Consider the following 19,245-nt stretch of genomic DNA (forward strand, 5'->3'; position numbering starts at 1 on the left):
ACCCTATATGGCGATGTGGCGAAAATTGTGAAAAGATGCAAAAGTTGTCAAAGGCACGCACCGCATAACAGGAAAACAAGGCATGACATGATACCAGTAAACTCGCCTTGGCCATTCTATAAGTGGGCGATCGATATTGTAGGACGTTTTCATGCGGGAGCAGGAAATGTGAAGTTCTTGATCGTAGTAATTGATTATTTTACTAAATGGGTAGAGGCAAAAGCATTGCGCACAATCACAGAAGTGCAAGTGCGAAATTTCATTTGGGAGCACATCATTTGCCGATTTGGGATTCCTCGCTCAATTGTAAGTGATAATGGGGCGCAGATAGTAAAAGATCCCTTGAAAAGTTGGTGCGGGGAACTAAACATTGTGCAAAAATTTACTTCTGTGGCACATCCGCAGGCCAATGAGTTATGCGAAGTAACAAATCAAGATATAGTTAACGGCATTAAAAAGCGCTTAAATGAAAAGCAAACAGGATGGGTTGATGAACTATCCAATGTGTTGTGGGCACATCTTACAACATTTAAGAAAAGTACTGGCAAAACACCCTTTAGTCTAGTGTATGGCTCGGAGGCAATGATTCCTGCAGAAATTTTTGTGCCAACACATATGGTTGCGAATTTTGATGAAGCAGCAAACAATGATCTTTTGTGCGAAAATTTGAATTTCGTGGAGGAATGCAGATTAATGGCTGCAATAAGAGAAGCGAATAATAAACAACAAATTGCAAAGTATTACAAAAAAAAAGGTGCGTGTTTTAGCCTTCGATGTTGGCGAGGGGGTTCTGCGTAATAATGAGACAAGCCGGGCAGAAAATGTTGGTAAATTGGGTCCCAATTGGGAAGGTCCCTACCAAATAATAGCAATCAATACGGTTGGCTCTTACAAAGTTGCAGACATCGATGGAAGACTCATCCCTAATGCATGGCACTCTACGCTGTTGAAAAGATATTACGCATAAGTTGTTGGTTGCGCAATGATTTAAGCGCAGTAAAATTCAGAAGTATTATTGAAATTCTGTAATCAGGAACTTGTGTGCAATTGTTTGCAGATTAAATAATAAATGCTTGCCTTTATTCATGATAAATGATAATTTGTTTGCGGTTTAGTACTGTTTACAAAAATGGTTAAAGTCCATGTAAATACTTAAGCGCATAATATTTGAAATACTGAAGGAAAAGCCCACTAAAATGGAACGTATTTTCAAGTGTTAGTGAAATGATAGGAACTTGTATATATTAAATGCCTAAGTTGTGAGTTTGCCCAACTTAGCTGCTTCGCGATAACACATTTAGCGTATTAAAAACGCAATATTTTACCCAATGATCGTTTCAGCGGACTTGGATGATTCGTAAGGTATATTGATTATACAATTAAAAGATTGTTTCGCAGAAGTATATATTTATTATTTGCACAATAATAAATGTTGAAATTGCAAAGGACAAGTCTACCGATTACGAATATAAATTGAAACAAAGCGTTACAAAAATAAGAAATTGCAATTGATTACGATAAAAGGAACTTTATTAATAACAATAAAACGCAGAGACAGCTGCGTTAACCTGTTACAAAATATACAGTGCGACAAACTATTGCGCCTGTTCGCTATCCTTTTTGCCAAAATCAAGTTTCATTATATCTTCAGCAGTTGCATTTCTATTCTTGCTGATTGCAATAACCTTCGGGATAGGAATCTCAGCAATGTTTGCCTTGGCAAGTTCATATATTTCATCAGCTTCTTTGCGGCTGCAGAGCATATTTGCTATATCTTTAGGAAATGGCTCTGGAAGCTCGCAAACTTCACCAAGGCGGGAACAAAATTTTACACGTTCACGTTGCTGAAGTGTTGCAACGTAAACATCAAACCTCTCAGAAACAGGATGAGAGTCCATCACTTTTTGCGCAAAAATAGGCAGATGTTGGCGTAGCCTTAAAAATTCTAATTGAGCAGCAACTTTGGAAAATTTTTCTTCATCGCGCTCTGAAGTGCGCTCTTCAATTGTCTTATTGGTGGCTTTAAGTGCCGCCTTTAGTTTGTTTTCTTCAGTTGCCTTTTCAGACAACTGTTTTTTAAGATCCTCCATAGCCTCGTTTGCAACTTTGAGGTCTGTGGTAAGGGTGGAGCATTGTTGTTGTGCAAGAGTGGTTTTCTTGCGTTCTTCTTCAAGCTTGAGCTTCTCGCTGTTCAAGAAGCTATAGAATTGCTCTTGACGAGCTATCATGTCGGCGGCTGAATTAAAAGCCATATAAAAATTTTGCATAAAAGAATTATGTGCGTTAACAGAAGTAATTTTTTCAAATTCCTGACGCAGATCGTCAGGAATTGCAAGTTTCATCTTTTCATATTGCTCCTCCACGGCAGCGGGAGAAGCACAAAAATAGCCCGGCAACCCATCAATTCGTACTGAACCGATAGGGTTGGGAGGAGCGCGGAAAGCTTCCTCATAATGAGCAAGGGAAAGAAAACCAAATGCAGGAGGTGTGCTGGATTGCTCAGCTGCAAAAAATAATGCATGATTAATAATACAGCAACAATATGACAAGCAAATTGAGTAATCATTATGAGAATGAAAAAAGACAAATAATCTTATGAGTTATTATCTCTGATGCATAAATGGAGACAATGGGAGTTTAAGTAAAACCCTTGGTGTTTGACCGCGTTTGTCTTTGCTCAGAAGATGACGGAGCAACGTGTTTACGTTTCTTCCCTGCATCTGCAGTGGAAGGCATCTATGTGCTCTTTTTGGTAGACGAAGAGGGGACTTTAGCTTCAGGGCTTCTAAACCTTAAAGCAATGAAGGTTTTTGGGTTATCCTTTTGGCTGAGCTCTTGAATCTTCATGTTTTAAATTCTTGAATGAGTTGCAAAGAAAAATAAGAGAATTGGTGATTGAAGTGTTGGGATTATGAGAATAAGAGAGTTGGCAATGTGAATTTTGTTGTGATGTTTGGTTGATATTTATAGGTGAAATCTAGCTGCAACGGTTCACTTTAACGGGTATAAAACGCATAAAAAGTCTTGGGAAGCTATATAGTCGTTGTTGTGCTGAAAAGTTTAACAGTAACATTACTACTGCGAAAAAACTCATCGTGGCATAAAAGATTGCGGATTGTTTTAAGAATACATTTTAAACTGCATTTTTAGAGTTTATTATGTTATATTTTGTGCGAAAATATAACATAATAAACTGGGGGGACTTGATCATATATATAGGCATATATATGTATATTTCAACTGCAAAAGGAAATTTAAATGCAAGCACAAACAGCACCGCAGACATGAGTTAGTATTTCTGCGCTGCGCCTAAAACATTACGGAGGTCACAAAAAGAAAGTGTGCGAAGATGTCCCACACAAACATTGCGGATATATCGGTGCTGCGCAGTCATTGGTTCTGTGGATATTCCAAACCTATAAATAGGAAGCTTGGCCTCTCATTTTAGGTTGTTGATTCTATGCGATTGCTAAGGTTTTTATGGTTCGCTTGTGAATACGCCCAAGTCTTAATCAGAATCAAGCCAATGTAATGCAATCAAGACCGGGACAAGGTGATTGATCACTGTAATCTAAGTGAAACACGATCATAAGGTCCCAAAAACATTATCAACACCATCATCCACCCCTCATTGCACTCAATTCCTAAATTACATCAGAACATCTAATTTAGGATTGATCACTTGGTGACTACACTAGCATAGTCTGGGACCGACAATGTACTAAGGGTCTAGTTAGATGTTTCACTACGAAAGAGTCCTCAGTCAGAATCTAAAGCTTGATAGACTTACTACAACAGGGGTGCCTCAGTCGAACTTACGTTGTTTCCGATAGACTTCTCTTACCAAGGGGTGACACAGATAGTGTACTCTGGATCGGGGTTCGCGACTTCCCAATAACAGAGCCGATAACTACGTTCCATTAGTTGGAAAAGCGATTGAGTTTAAAGCATAATCGGAAAGCATCTTGACAACATACACGAACCATAATATTATTTTGGCATTATAATTGATTACATCATAGCATACACTAAAGATAACTACTCGCTGATCATGGCAACAACATCATAGAACATAATGATAGAAGACATTATATAAAGATAAAGGGTAGATATACCAGTAGATTAAAATGAGTTCTGAATACAAAAGTGACAACTTCAAACTCCAGACCACTTCTAATACAATCTTCGGCATTCTTCTCTGGTACTAGATTTCCCGCACGGAGTCGAAGACCTTAAAAGTATGACTAATATGCTACAAGAGAGAGAGAAAGAATTGAATTGAAGTGTGTGTTGGAATGAATGACAAAGATCCTTTAAATAGGCTTGAAATTTGTTTGCAAACGGCTAGCATGCCGTTTAACAAGCCGTTTGGCAGGCCGTTTGCAGGGGCCTTTTGCCAGGCCAGCCCGTTTACCATGCCCGTTTGATTTGGACGTATGGCTGGCCATTTGCCATACTGGCAAGCCATTTGGCAGGCCATTTGGCTTGCTGATTCGCTGGATCGTAACTTGATTTATTATCTTTCACCGTTTGCACTCTAGAATCTTCGTTTTAGCTCCGATTCTCTTGATTCTTTTTGCACCATCTTCATAATTACTTGATCTTCAATTCTAACCTATGAAGCGGGTATTTTACTGATAAAGTTTGGAAATTTCTTGTTTTTGGGGCTTAATACCGTGGTGAAAACGTGACTTTTTAGCTGATATCAATGAAAGATATGCTTGTTCCGTTGGCAAGTTTTGCTAATGAGCCGCTGTGGTCAGAAGGAAGCATAAATTTGGAAGTAGTATTGGGAAAGGCACCATACAAAAGAACATCTCACATATTATTTCATGTAGTTAAATAAAATTTGCAATACAATGTTATTTTGGGACAGTCTACAATGATGACTTTTGGAGGTGTAACATCAAAGGTACAAGGCATGATGAAATTCCCTACACCGGTTAGAATAGCAACATTAAACGTATAACAGAGAAGATCTATTGAGTGTACTCAAATAAGTCGAACAAATGTTAAACCAATAACACATAGTGATGGATCTATATCCCGAAATCCATTAATCATGATTGGACGTACTTTAACCAAAGAAATCAAGGAAAAAATTCATAATATTTTAGCATCAAATTTGGATTTATTAGCATGGCAAGTTTCTGATATGATTGGGGTACCAAGAAATATAGCTGAGCATAAGCAAAATGTAAACTCAAATATTCCACCAGTTTGTCAAAAGCGAAGAGGCATGACCCTAGAACAAAGCAAATTTCTCAGAGATTAAGTCATAAATTAGTGGATGTAAAAATCTTCGAAGAAGTTAAATACCAAACATGGGTGACAAAACCAGTAATGGTAAAGAAACTAGACAATATTTGAAGAATGTGCTTAGACTTCATAGATATAAATAAAGCTTGTCCAAAAGACAACTATCCCTGCTATGACCAAAACTGACGATTTTATTTATGCGGTGTCGTTAAGTCACAAAGCATCGGAATTAGCTATCATACTTGATTGGATGGTATGTACATTGCGAGTGTCCTTCTAGGATGATGTACTGGTAGGCTCGTCCATGGTAGTAAGATAAAAGAACAGAAACAGAGGAGAAAGAATTCAAAAACTAACTTTGCAGAAGTAATTGATAAAACCCTAGATTTGATTGCACAAAGAAGCTCCTTGAAAGAGTTTAAGAGTTTCGAAAAAGCGTAATTGGAGTATAGACGGAGTATTTATAGTCAAATTGGTGGGTGAACGAAAGGGTAAGATTGAGGCATGTGTAGAGACCAGAAGAATTGAGATTCATTTTTGAATTTCAAAAGAAAATTAAAATAATTTAGAGGTGTTTTGGTGGAAAAAATCATCATTGGAGGGTGACGTCAGATCAGAATAACAGATGGCTACAACAGTTTATGTTCTAGAGGAAAAGGCATCCTTTATTTTTTATAGTTTAATGACTTTATTTTTTACAAAAATAAGGACATTAAACTGGAGGGATTTAATGGTGTATCTAGGGGATACATGCATAAAAGTATCATTTTTACATAAAAGAAAGGATCGAAAAGCAAAAAAGATAGCAATTTGGCAGTTTTTAGCATTATCCGTCCAACGCTCAGCAGGCCGCCCAACGTCATGCGTAAGCCCTTCAAGCAGCTTCTATGCTTAAGCCCTTGATTAGGAGCGTGAGCAGCACGCAGCCACGTCAGCCCACGCCAAAGGCGGTTCTGGATATATCGCATAACTGAATTAATCAGCGTTTGACACGTGTTCCCTAGAATTTCCTATATTCTACGCCTATAAATAGACCTCATGGGTCACCACATTTATTATTGGAAGTTCGGTCAGAGAGAAGTACACTTTCTCTCTCACACAGTACCTTCTCACTCTAAAACTTTAACCGCTTAGCATAGAACGCTACACAGACCAACTTCAGCTTGGTCCAAAGACTGATTGAGGTCACCCCATGGATATCTAATCCATGTTCCGGGTCTGCAGGGATCCAATCCCGAGGGCAAATATCAGTCGACAACATATCACTCAACGCTAGGCTGTTATAGTACTGTACTAATACCTTTCATATGTTATATGGAAAATAGTACCAACAGTCCCCGAACCTACCCTAAGCATATCACGTTCGTCCATTCGGTACTCGACATGTCTTTGGGTGCCAAGATACACGGTTATAATAATTGTGATCAAGCATTAATACAATTGCGTACCTTACCATTTCCACATGTCCATATAAAGTACTTTACCTGGCCTAATGTGACATTCACACAAAACAAAACACACGACCGCTCCTCGTACACTCGAATGATCAAAGTCCTTACGGTGAACTTGATCATTCAAAATCGCCAAATAACTAAATCTCTCCAGTAGATTCGTCCCTAGGACACCGCACCAAATAGATATATGTTATAATATAATAATATATTCACATATATCACATCTGCATACCATCCTACTACTTAAGGGTTCTATCACCGAAAGCAACCTCTATAGTCAACCTACTACTTTAGGTGACTATCTGATAACTCCTAAATTATACAGATTTTTGATAACATTTTAAGGAGTTATCTTAGTATTTTAAGAACATTTTAAATCCTAAAACATGCTAAAATGGGTAAAATGGGAAAAACGTAAATTCTAATGATTTTATCAAAGTTATGTATCAAACAGGATCAAAAACAAGGAAAATTGCAGAAAAGGCTATGAAGCCGCTGGCCAAGGTTCAAGGAAGCTACCGACTTTGGAGTGAATGTGCCAGAATGTTCTAGAATTGCTCGCAGAATTGTATGAACTTGTGTATCAAGTAAAATACAGTTAAAGTCGCCGGCTTCACACTGAAGCCATCGGCCTAAGGGACACAGTTTCTTGACTTATCGACTAAGTTCTTGTAAAAATGGAAACAAAATCAGAAATATTGCCGGATCACTGAAGCTGTCGGCCTGCCATCAAAGTCGCCGACTTAATTATGACGGTTACGCGTTTTATGCTTACGGATCAAGGTTTACTTGCAAAAGGAGTCGCCGACCGAAGGAAGCCGCCGGCTTCATTCTGAAGCCGCCGGCATGGCCACCGATTTTAAACATTATAAATAGAGGGCTCCTGTTACAGTTTTCAATGTACAACTCAATACAGTTCAGTTTAGTTCCGTTTTTCTTTTAGGGTTTTCTGTAAAACCCTTAGATTAGATTTATTTTCCATTATAATCAAGAATTATTCAAGTTATCTATTCAAGTTCTTTTCATCTACCTTTTAAGGTATGATTCTATCTTTACTTTATTGTTTAATCTGTTTTATTTATTTTAATCGTTCATGTTCGTCTTCTGCTATGAACTAAACGTTCATAGTGATTACGTGGACGATAACTAAACTTCGTCTGAGAATCAGATGAAGCCATCGGCTTTACCAGTACAAGCCGCCGGCTTGGCTGGAATAATGCCGCCGGCTTCGTGTTTCATCCGTACAGTTTCTGGTTCTTTTCCAGATCTGTATGGTCGAGTTTCTGGATATTTGAATTGTTTTGAATCTGTTATGCTTTAATATACTTATTTGCCATGCTTAATGATTAAATAACATGATTTTAGGATTGATTAATACTTGGTCCGATGATCTATTATTCGATTCATGCTACTTGTTTAGATCTAGTCCATCAAACTTGTTAAATTGATTTGCATGAAACTAAGTTAAACAGCATAATAGTGATAAACCTGTTTAATTTGAATTACGCTTATATAATAGATTTTGATATTGTTAGGCTTAATCGAAGAACCTTTGTTTAGATTTGTTTAATTAATGATTGCATGAGAACTTAGTAGTAATTGACTTTCAGCTAGTAACTTGAGTTGATCTACTTGGTGTTTAATAGCTTATATAATTTGTCAGTCTATTTACATGTTGATCCTCATCACAAGATTAATATGTATCATGTAATTGAATTAAATATGAAGAATTGAAATGTTAGTCATGCACATCACGTGTCTAGTATATGCTTTAAGTCCTACCTATTGAATGATATGCAACACTTAGCTTAGCCTATAAATGGATAATAGTTGGTCTATGATTATTATTCTGCTTTGTGTTAATATAAGTTATGAAACTTGCCTAATATGATGCCCATTTGAGTTATTTGTTCATGTAACTGCTTTTATTTTTAATTGTTTATTTTGAATCTTCAATTCCTTGTTTTGTTTTATTATTTTGTTTATCTTTTAAAATCACCTCTTTCTAAGAGATAAGAATATATCCTATAAAAAGACATAAAAATTTATCTTTAATTCTTTAATAAGAATTAAACTATATAATAAACAACTCTTATCCGCATCTACGCTCTCTTGGGACGATAACCTAAAATACTACATCTGATCGGGTTTTGTTGCTCGTTACGGTGTTAAAGTGTATTAAATAAAGGTTTTAAAAATTTAAAAGTTGAAAGATAAGTTAAGCACTACTGCACACACTTTTGACACATCAACTTTTTGGCGCCGCTGCCGGGGATCGCGGTAAATACGGAAATTGGATATACTTTGGTTATTGATATTTCTTGAAAACGGGTGATGATTGTCTTCCTTTAGGGGAGGGTTGCTGGGGTTCCGATTTAAAGGCTCATACTCGAACCTAGACGCTGACAGGTCACTTAAGTATTGAAAGATTCAATAGGCCATGTATGTTTGATTATTCGTTGTTATACGATAAAAGTTGTTATTTAATATTTATATTATTTTTTATGTCATTAATATTCATTACTCGTATTATATTTATCAATTTAAAATTTATTAATATACTAACATATTTACGTAATATAAGAAAAGGAATTAGAATAAATTTAAAATTAAATTATATATGTCCTTTTAGGTCTAAAACATTTTCTCCTAAAATATTTCTTTTTATGATTTTAGATCACATGAATACCCGATCCAAGAAACCCGTCTTACAAGACATGTTACCAAATCCAGATTATTATTTAAACCTTCTAAACATCTGAATATTGTTAAGAAATTAAATTTCGATGAAGAAACTACTTCTAATGATAACTCATTATCTAGTCCACCGTGTAGTCCTGATTCTAATTTGGGATCTCTTTTTGGTTCAGAAACTGAAATGACTACTGATTCAATGGAAGTGTTAATGAAAGTAGGTCGGGTAGGATTAGGTCACGCTATTACTCAGTCTGTTATAAAAGAAAACTTTGATATTAAAGGTCTCATCTTTCACTTGCTTAAGAATAACCAATTTAGGGGTACTGAAAAAGAAGATGCTAATGCTCACATTCGGAATTTTAAAGACATTTGTAATGTGTTTAACATTAATAATGTGGAAAGTAATGTCATCTATCTTCGTTTGTTTCCGTGGTCGTTAAAAGATGAAGCTAAAGAGTGGTTAAATTCATTGCCGGAAGGAGGTATTACTAGTTGGGATACTATGGTTGAAAATTTTCTAACCCGTTTCTTTCCCGCATCCAAAACTGTCACCCTTCAAACTGAAATCTCTAATTTTTGTCAGAAAACTTACCGGTCTCTTTATTCTACTTGGGTTCGATTTGGTCAAATGCATAGGGGTTGTCCACAACATTGTTTGGATAAGTTTAAAAAGGTAACTACTTTCTATAAAGGTTGTGATATAGCTACAAGAAGAGAGATTGATAAATCTGCTGGAGGATTTATCATGAGTAAAACTGCTGAAGTAGCTGAAACATTAATCAATAAGTTAGCTGATCATTCCCACGAATGGCATCAAGACTTAGACATTTCTCGTTCGGTAAAATCTGTTAGTTATGATTCTGAAGATATGGTTAAGGCTATGAATGTGCAATTGGGTAATTTGGGAAGGCAAATTGAAAAGCTTACAAGGAAATGCATATGATTAAGGTAGGTTGTGAAAAATGCCAAGGTCCTCATGCTACAAAAGATTGTGTTGCTAGTCTTACTATGGAGCAAGTTGAGAACGTTTCTTATGTGAATCAATATCAAGGAAACCCAAATTACTGTAATAATTATAATACACCTTATCCTACTAATAATAAAAATCCACCTGGTTTCTTTCCTGTTTGAGCACCCTTCATTTCAATTTCATCTTCTAATGCTCAAACTGAAAAGAAGTCTAATCTTGAAGAAATCATCCTAACTTTCATCAGGAATCAAAATGAAGCTAATGATAACATAAAGGCTCAACTTTCCCAAGTGCAAAATAATCATCAAGCATCCATTCAAAACGTAGAACGCAATGTTCCTAAGTTGTTCAAACTTGTCGAGGGAAAAGTTCCTGTTGAATCTGAAGTTTCTAAGGTAGTTCATTTTGAAAAGGTGAATATGATTAGAGAAGTGAATAAGGTTGATATTTATGAACCTGGTTTAAGGTACTTATAGGAGTTTGAAATGGTAGAGGAAGAATATGATCAAGAAATTAAAAATTTAACTGCTAATGAAGAAGATAAGTCAAAAGATGCTAAAGTTCGAGGTCTTGATCGTGATGAGGTAATTTTTATGCATGAGTTATTTGATGAGATGGAAGGAAAGGTTGATAAAAAGGCTGATGAAAGTGATGAAGTTACTAGTGAAAAATTTGAAAAATCTGAGTGTGAAAATAAAGATGATTGGTTAGCTGATACTATGAAACAGTTGGAAGAAAGAAGAAAAGAAGGTTTCCGCCATCTTTACTCATTCACAATTGATCCGTAGACCCATATGCAGCACCTAAAATTCCTGTTATGCGCACTGATCCAGGGGAATTCCAAGTCCCTTGCTTAATTCGTGGTCCCATTCCTATTATTGGATTAGCCGATACTGGTTCTAGTATTAATGTTATGCCATTCTCCGTCTACAATCGCTTAGGATTACCATCGTTGGAACCTATCAAAGGGAATGTGTGCTTTGTTGATAGTCGTTTACATGAACCGTTGTGGGTTGTTAAAGAAGTTGAAGTTATCGTCGGTTATGCTTTCTATAGAATTGATTTTGTGGTTATGGACATGAAAGAAGATCTGATAACTCCTTTAGGATCTCCGTTTCTAGCTACTGCTCGTGCCACCATTAACTATGCCAATAATACTTTAATTATTCGTTATGGTGCCATATTTGAATCCATTCTGTTAGTCCCGAGATCTAAAGTTCCTCGCTCAAATGTGAAAATGGTTAAAATTGATAAAGAGGATGATGATGAGCTTACCGTTGATAAAATAATGATCGAATTCATAAAATGAAATGCCCCGTTCATATTAATTATAAACGTTTCATATTAATTGGTTTCTTTGCGAGGTTTTGACCTCTATATGAGACGTTTTTCAAATCTTGCATTCGTTTTTAAAAACAACCATAACCTTTATTATTGAATAAAGGTCTTAATGACATTATTTAGATTGTCTATCAAAGACAATCTCCACAAATAAATAAGTTTTTACACAACCCATTACAATATGATCAAATATATTACAACAACACTTCGAATGCAAGTTTAAACAATATAAACAATTATGCCGACTCCAAATCTCGACCTTGGGTTGGCATACGACAGCGGAAGTGTTTTTAATATTCACCTGAGAATAAACATGCTTAAAACATCAACAAAAAATGTTGGTGAGTCATAGGTTTAATTTCTAATTAATAATCATAATATTTAATAAGCCACAAGATTTCATTTAATTAAATGCGCAGAATCATTACAACTGCAAAAATCATTCATACGATGAGTCGCCTGGTAACCGACCTTAACATAAAGCGCTTAAGATATCTGGCATCATACATTCCACTATTCAAATATATGACAAGGACCCTTGGAAGTACTAAAGCATTTCCACTATTCGAAAATGGGGGTGGTTGGTGCCCGTAGATCTACCTTTAGGATTCGCGTCAATTAGTGTTTTTCACTAATTCTTAGGTTACCAAGCATAATAATAATAAGTACAGATATCCAGTTTAACAAAACAATCGTAGAATGTAGTTCCATGAACTTGAGCTTATTTTGTAAAACATTTATAAATTTTGCATGTATTCTCATCCCAAAATAATTTAGATAGTAAAAATGGGACTATAACTCACTTGTGATGATTTCCGAATAGATGGTGGTAAGACTTGGCCTTTGACAAATTCACGAACCTAATAATAATATTCTTGTGTCAAGATATATATATATATATATATATATATATATATATATATATATATATATATATATATATATATATATATATATATATATATATATATATATATATATATATATATATAATTAATATTCCATACTTATGATACTTGTGATAATTTTAATTGTCCATTGTTAGTAGTCCAACGTTCGTAGTCCAATAGTCCAACAGTATAAATATACATATAAATATAAATGCGTATATTGTGTTAGAATTCACTAACACTATAATATATTGTCTTAATATAATAAGACACATAATATGTATATTGTCTGAAGCAATCCGTGACCCATTGTATACATGTCTCTGGCTCGATCACAACTCAAAGTATATAATAGTTTGGAATCCACTTCGACCCACAGCTAACTCGAAATTACTGCCAATGGTGTCTTATAGTTCGTTCCAATAATATATATAGAAGAAATCAAAATGATATGTCAAAACGCTGTATACGGATCCACGGTGATCAAGTTTTATATATATATATATATATATATATATATATATATATATATATATATATATATATATATATATATATATATATATATATATATATGGTGCCTTACGATCTTTATTAAGACTATAATATATTGTCGTAGAACTTAATCACGACTATTATAAATTATATTTCCATAAGTTCGGGAACAAGACATGTATAAATACATGTAGGATACAAGGTAAGTTAGCTAGGATAAGGTTAGCATCCATTTTTATGAATCATGTCCATAGCTAAAAATTAAGGAAAATATCCAATTTTGTTTTACCCATACTTTCTTCGTTACAAATCCATTTTGAGTGATTCGAGTTGCCATGGTTTCGTATCGAACTCAACATTATTAATCTTAACAGAAAAAGTATAGGTTTATAGTAGAAAATACAGCTTAGGTGTTAAATAAGAGAAGATAGTCATATCCATCGTAAGAACGACATCTTGATGACCCTTTTGAAAAACATACTTCCACTTAGAGTTTAACCATGGATTTTGGATATATTTCATATCCATATAAAATAAGATATTTCACCAAAGGAAATCTTTTAATTCAAAGTTTAAGTAATGTTTTTAAAATTAAACCCAAAACAGCCCCCGTTCGACTAAGACGGCGTATATTCGATTTTAAGGTGTTCTTCGTGTTTACAAGTTTTATATCCTTATGTTAGCTTGACATATTGTCATAATACATGTGTTGAAGTATTTTAAAAGTCAAGTTAGAAGGATTAAGTTTATTTTCAAACAAGTTTAGAAATAATCTAAACTATGTTCTTGTTGTTATTAGTTATAACTCAAAATAAGATAGCTATGTGAATATGAATTGAATAAGATTATGAATAAGGCTACTACCTCAAATTAAATGAACAAAGTTGCTGGAAAAATAAGGAGAATATCTTGAGTTCATAGATACCCTTGATGGCTTGGAATTCTTGAAGTAAAATCATGAAATGAACAAAAGTTCGAATAAGAATTCTATCTTGAAATCAGATAGTTATAAGTATATGAATTGAACTAAAGCTTATATATGATTCTTATCTTGATTATAAGATGAAAAGCTACTGAAAATAAAGTACAATTAGTGATCCTAAAGAGTTGTTGAGTTAGCTTGAAAGATTGGAAGTAAACTTCTTCATGTTGGAAGGTTATCTTGATATGTTCTTGAATGATTCTTGTTATGATGTTTTAAGCTTGTTCTTGAAGTGGTTTATGAGATATATGATGAAATGTTTCTGAATACTTTGAGTATGTGTTTAAGAGTGAGTTAAAATGAAGATGTAAATGAAATGAGATGTGTATATATACACATACATACATACATACGTGAATATAGATATAAATATATGATATGTATAGTTTTGTTTTGTTACAAATAAGTCATGATTAATGACAAAGGATGGTTCCCACAAGTCTCCATCATGTTTATACATATCTAACAACTAATTGAGGGCTGCTAAGATCAATGATTTGGTATGTATATACCAATAGTAAATACATTTAGAAGCTGGGTATGATACGGGTATAAATACCGAATGAATACGAGTAGAATTCTTGATAGAATTGAATGAGATTATGAGTATAGCTATCTTTATTGAGTATAATTATGTTGATATATGTATTTAAGTCTTTTAAAAGTGTATTAATACATCTTAATACAATACATATACATTTAGTTTAAATTAGGGTTTAAGACGTCGAAAAACGTTACATATATGTATATTGTTTCGAAGTCTTTAAGTTAGTAGTCTCATTTTATATATATAACCAATTGTTAATATACTTAATGAAATACTTAAATATCATTTTAAAAATTCATAAATATATATATATATACATATATATATATATATATATATATATATATATATATATATATATATATATATATATATATATATATATATATATATATATATATATATATATATATATATATATATATTCCATTAAATAATTATTACACGTTATGACGTTCGTGAATCGTCAGATAAACTGGGTGGCCAAACGTTTGTATGAAATTCATTTCAAATAGACAAGTCTTAACAAGTTGGATTGCTTAACATGTTGGAAATATTTAATTATGTAAATATTAATCTTATTGATAAGGCTAAAAAGGAACATATATTTCATAGCATTATCCCTCAAGAAAGACAAGATTTTAGTTGCAATTGTTCTATTTTCAAGTAATATTCGTTTATATTAAATAAGTGCGAAGACAAAAGGCAGATTCGACGAATTGAAGACACAAAGGTCCGAAAAGCTAAAAAGTACAAGATACAATTAAAGTGGTTCAATTTATTGATGAGAAACGTCTAAAAATGACAAGAGTACAAGACGCAAAACACAAAGTACACGATATAAAATAGTACGAAAGAGCGTTCGAAAATCCGGAACCGAGGCATGAACCAACTTTCAATGCTCGACGCAATGGAGCTGAAAGTACAAGTCAACTATGCACAAGAATATAATATAATATTTAAATAATTCATAATAAGAATAATATTAAATAATAAAAAGTTGTTAATTGAGCATAGTTCAGGGGTCATAAGTGAAAATTTCAATTTATCATTTGCCTATAAAAGGCCATCTAAATCGATGATTTAGATACACCTTTTTCCAATCTTCTTTCTTTCTTATGTAATTTATATTTATATTTATAATATTAAGTTTAATTTAAGATTAATAATAATTGGGTTATTGTAAGAAATGTTTTACGGGTTTTAAAGTAGGAACTCTGTCCGTGTAACGCTACGCGATTAATCACCACTGTAAGCTATGTTCTTCCTTTTTAAATTAATGTCTAGTAGCTAAGTCATTATTATGCTTATTTAAATTGAAGTAATCGTGATGTTAGGCTAAATATTAAGATGGGGTAATTGGATTTTTTTACCATAATTAGGGTATGGACAAAAGACCGACACCTGTGGACTTTGGACCATGGACAATTAATAGATGGGGGGTATTGTCTAAAATTGAGCGACAACTCATGGGAGCCTGTCGAACCTATCTTCAAATTAATTAATCTAAATAATAATAAAATGGTTATGGATGTCCTATTTAGTGACGTTTATACGACATCCTTTACAATCATTTAATTAATTATTTGGGTTGGGTAATTTATTATTCACTACGGCCAAGTGGATAAATTAATATTCATGGACCAATAAAACAGGGGTGGATTACATTTAAGGACACTTGGTGTAATTGTTAACAAAGAATTAAAACCTTGGATTACACGCAGTCGTTAACCTGGTTAATCATTAAACAAAGTATTAAGACCTTGTTACAGTTCGGATCCCTAATTAGTTGGATTATTTGACTTCGGGAATAAGGATAATTTGCCGAGCATTTTATAATTATGACCGGTGAACTATTTTGGACAAAAACCACATAGGTTTCAAATAATCCAGGACAAAGGACAATTAACCCATTGGACAATTAATTAAAATCAAAAAGTCAAACATCATGGTTACGGAAGTTTAAATAAGCATAATTGTTTTATTGTATTTTTCATCGCACTTTTATTTTCTGTCATTTTATTTTCTGTCATTTTATTTATCGCAATTTATTTTACGCACTTTAATTTTTGTCATTTATTTTTACGCTTAAAATCGACAAACCGGTCATTAAACGGTAAAACCCCCATTTTATAATAATACTACTACTTATTTATATATATATTTTTACAAATAACCTTAATAATATAGCGTTAACTTCACCAGCTCCCTGTGGAACGAACCGGACTTACTAAAAACTACACTACTCTACGATTAGGTACACTGCCTATAAGTGTTGTAGCAAGGTTTAGGTATATCCACTCGATAAATAAATAAATAAAACTTGTGTAATATTTTGTCGCATTTTGTAGTAAAAATTAATACTATTTCGTACACCCCGCTGCACACATCAAGTTTTTGGCGCCGCTGCCGGGGAGCGCTAAAACGCTATATTTTTAATTATAATAATATTGAAATAAAATATAATAATATAATAATATTGAAATAGAATATAATAATATAATAATATTGAAATAGAATATAATAATATAATAATATTTTAGAATCAAAATTTGATACATAAAGTTTTAAAAAGTCGTATTTATTAAATACTTCAGGGGTATATTATGTAACTTGTAATTAATAATTTCTATCACGTCGCTTTCATGTGAATAGTAAATTAATTAATTTCTTTTCATTTACTATTCATGAATAGTAAATGAATTAAAAAAAAGTTTTGAAAAAAATAATAATTATAAAAAAATTATTAATTTGTAAAAAAAAAATCGTTTTTTTTTTTTAAAAAAAAAAAAGTTGTAAAAAAAACGTTTTTTTAAGAAAAAAATTCGTTTTTTTTAAAAAAAAAAAAAATTTATAAAAAAAAATTCGTTTTTTTTTTTAAAAAAAAAAATTTTTAAAAAATAATAAATAATAATTTTTTTTTTAAGTTTTATTACCTTTAGATTTTTAGACTATAGTTACAATTTTTAGTATTAAGTTTAGTTTTGCATAGTTATTTTTATTTCTAGAATTTTTAGGTTTGCCGTAAAATCCCTTAAGTGCTTATTCCTTAGACTAAGATTTAGGTGTTTTAGAATTTTGCGACGCCGTTTTTCGCGCTACTTTCTTATTTTTATTTTTCGACGCCTATTTTTCGACCTTTTATTTTTCGACATTTTTCGACGCGCAATCTATTTCTTTCTTATTTCTCGACGCTCTAGTTTTTAGGACTTAGAATTTTCTCTATTTCTTATCTAATTCTCAAACGGAAAGAAAAATTATTTAAGCGGTTAAGTTAATAGACGTTGACATTTTTCTGGTTCGTAGTAATAGTTGGATTTGTTAGTGGCTAGTTGTGGGCTTCCGATTTAAAGGGTCCTGGCTACCTGCTACATCTTTTGGCTATTCGAAACGTGGGCAAAATCAGAAAAGTCTATTAATTGGACAACTTATATAAGTTTTTCTTATTTTTTTTATAACTACTAGGATATTCTGTGAATGCACCGAGCAAAACGTTCACCACCTTTCATACGTTCACCACCTGTAACTCGATCAAGACATTTAGCAAATATTGTCGCCATTGATTTTCTTTAGAATCATCATCCAGTCGAACAAATACTCCAATTCAAATTTCCGACAATCCATCTTTTGAACCCGATTTCACAACTAAGAAACTGGAGGATATTCAAGGACAATTCCAAGATCCTGAACCACAAACCGTTAAATCAGAGTCCTCTAGTGATTCGTATTCAACGAATTCAATTATGGAAGTAACGGAACCTCTAAGTATGGAAGATCGAATGAGAGCTAAACGCACGGGCCAAGGTCACGCCATTATTAAGCCAGAAGTTAATGCTCCAGATTATGAAATCAAAGGACAAATTCTACATATGGTAACTAATCAGTGCCAATATAGTGGTACGCCAAAAGAAGATCCCAACGAACATCTTCGTACCTTTAATAGGATCTGTACACTATTCAAAATCCGAGAAGTGGAGGATGAACAGATATATCTCATGTTGTTTCCCTGGACTTTAAAGGGAGAAGCCAAAGATTGGTTAGAATCGTTACCTGAAGGGGCGATTGACACATGGGATGTCTTAGTTGAAAATTTTCTTCAAAGATTCTTTCCGGCATCTAAAGCCGTGAGACTTCAAGGAGAAATTGTTACGTTCACACAAAAGCCAAATGAAACATTATATGAGGCGTGGACAAGATTCGGAAGGATGTTGAGAGGATGTCCTCAACACGGTTTAGACACTTATCAAATAGTACAAATATTCTACCAAGGTGTCAACGTTGCTACAAGAAAAGACATCGACATAACAGCTGGTGGTTCCATTATGAAGAAAACCGCAACTGAAGCTTACAAAATTATTGATAACACTGCTTCCCACTCTCATGAGTGGCATCAAGAAAAAGATATCTTTCGATCATCTAAATCGGCTAGAGCCGATTCTAGCCATGACTTTGATTCCGTTTCCGCAAAAATAGATGCTTTCGAAAGACGAATGGAAAAGATGAATAAAGATATTCACGCAATACGAATTAGTTGTGAGCAATGCGGTGGACCACACTTATTGAAAGATTGTCACATTGAACTAACGATGGAACAACGAGAGAATGTTTCC

At 33.4% G+C, this 19,245-nt stretch overlaps 1 non-coding gene across 1 annotated transcript; it reads right to left on the reverse strand.

Annotated features, from left to right (window-relative positions):
• Window positions 1–18,762: 18,762 nt before the first annotated feature.
• LOC139860714 (small nucleolar RNA R71) lies at window positions 18,763–18,869 on the reverse strand. The gene has a single exon (XR_011763340.1). It is a non-coding gene; the product is annotated as a small nucleolar RNA R71 (small nucleolar RNA).
• Between the last annotated feature and the right edge of the window lie 376 nt (window positions 18,870–19,245).

This window comes from Rutidosis leptorrhynchoides, chromosome 7 (genome assembly GCF_046630445.1).
Source record: "Rutidosis leptorrhynchoides isolate AG116_Rl617_1_P2 chromosome 7, CSIRO_AGI_Rlap_v1, whole genome shotgun sequence".
NCBI classification, from domain to species: domain Eukaryota; kingdom Viridiplantae; phylum Streptophyta; class Magnoliopsida; order Asterales; family Asteraceae; genus Rutidosis; species Rutidosis leptorrhynchoides.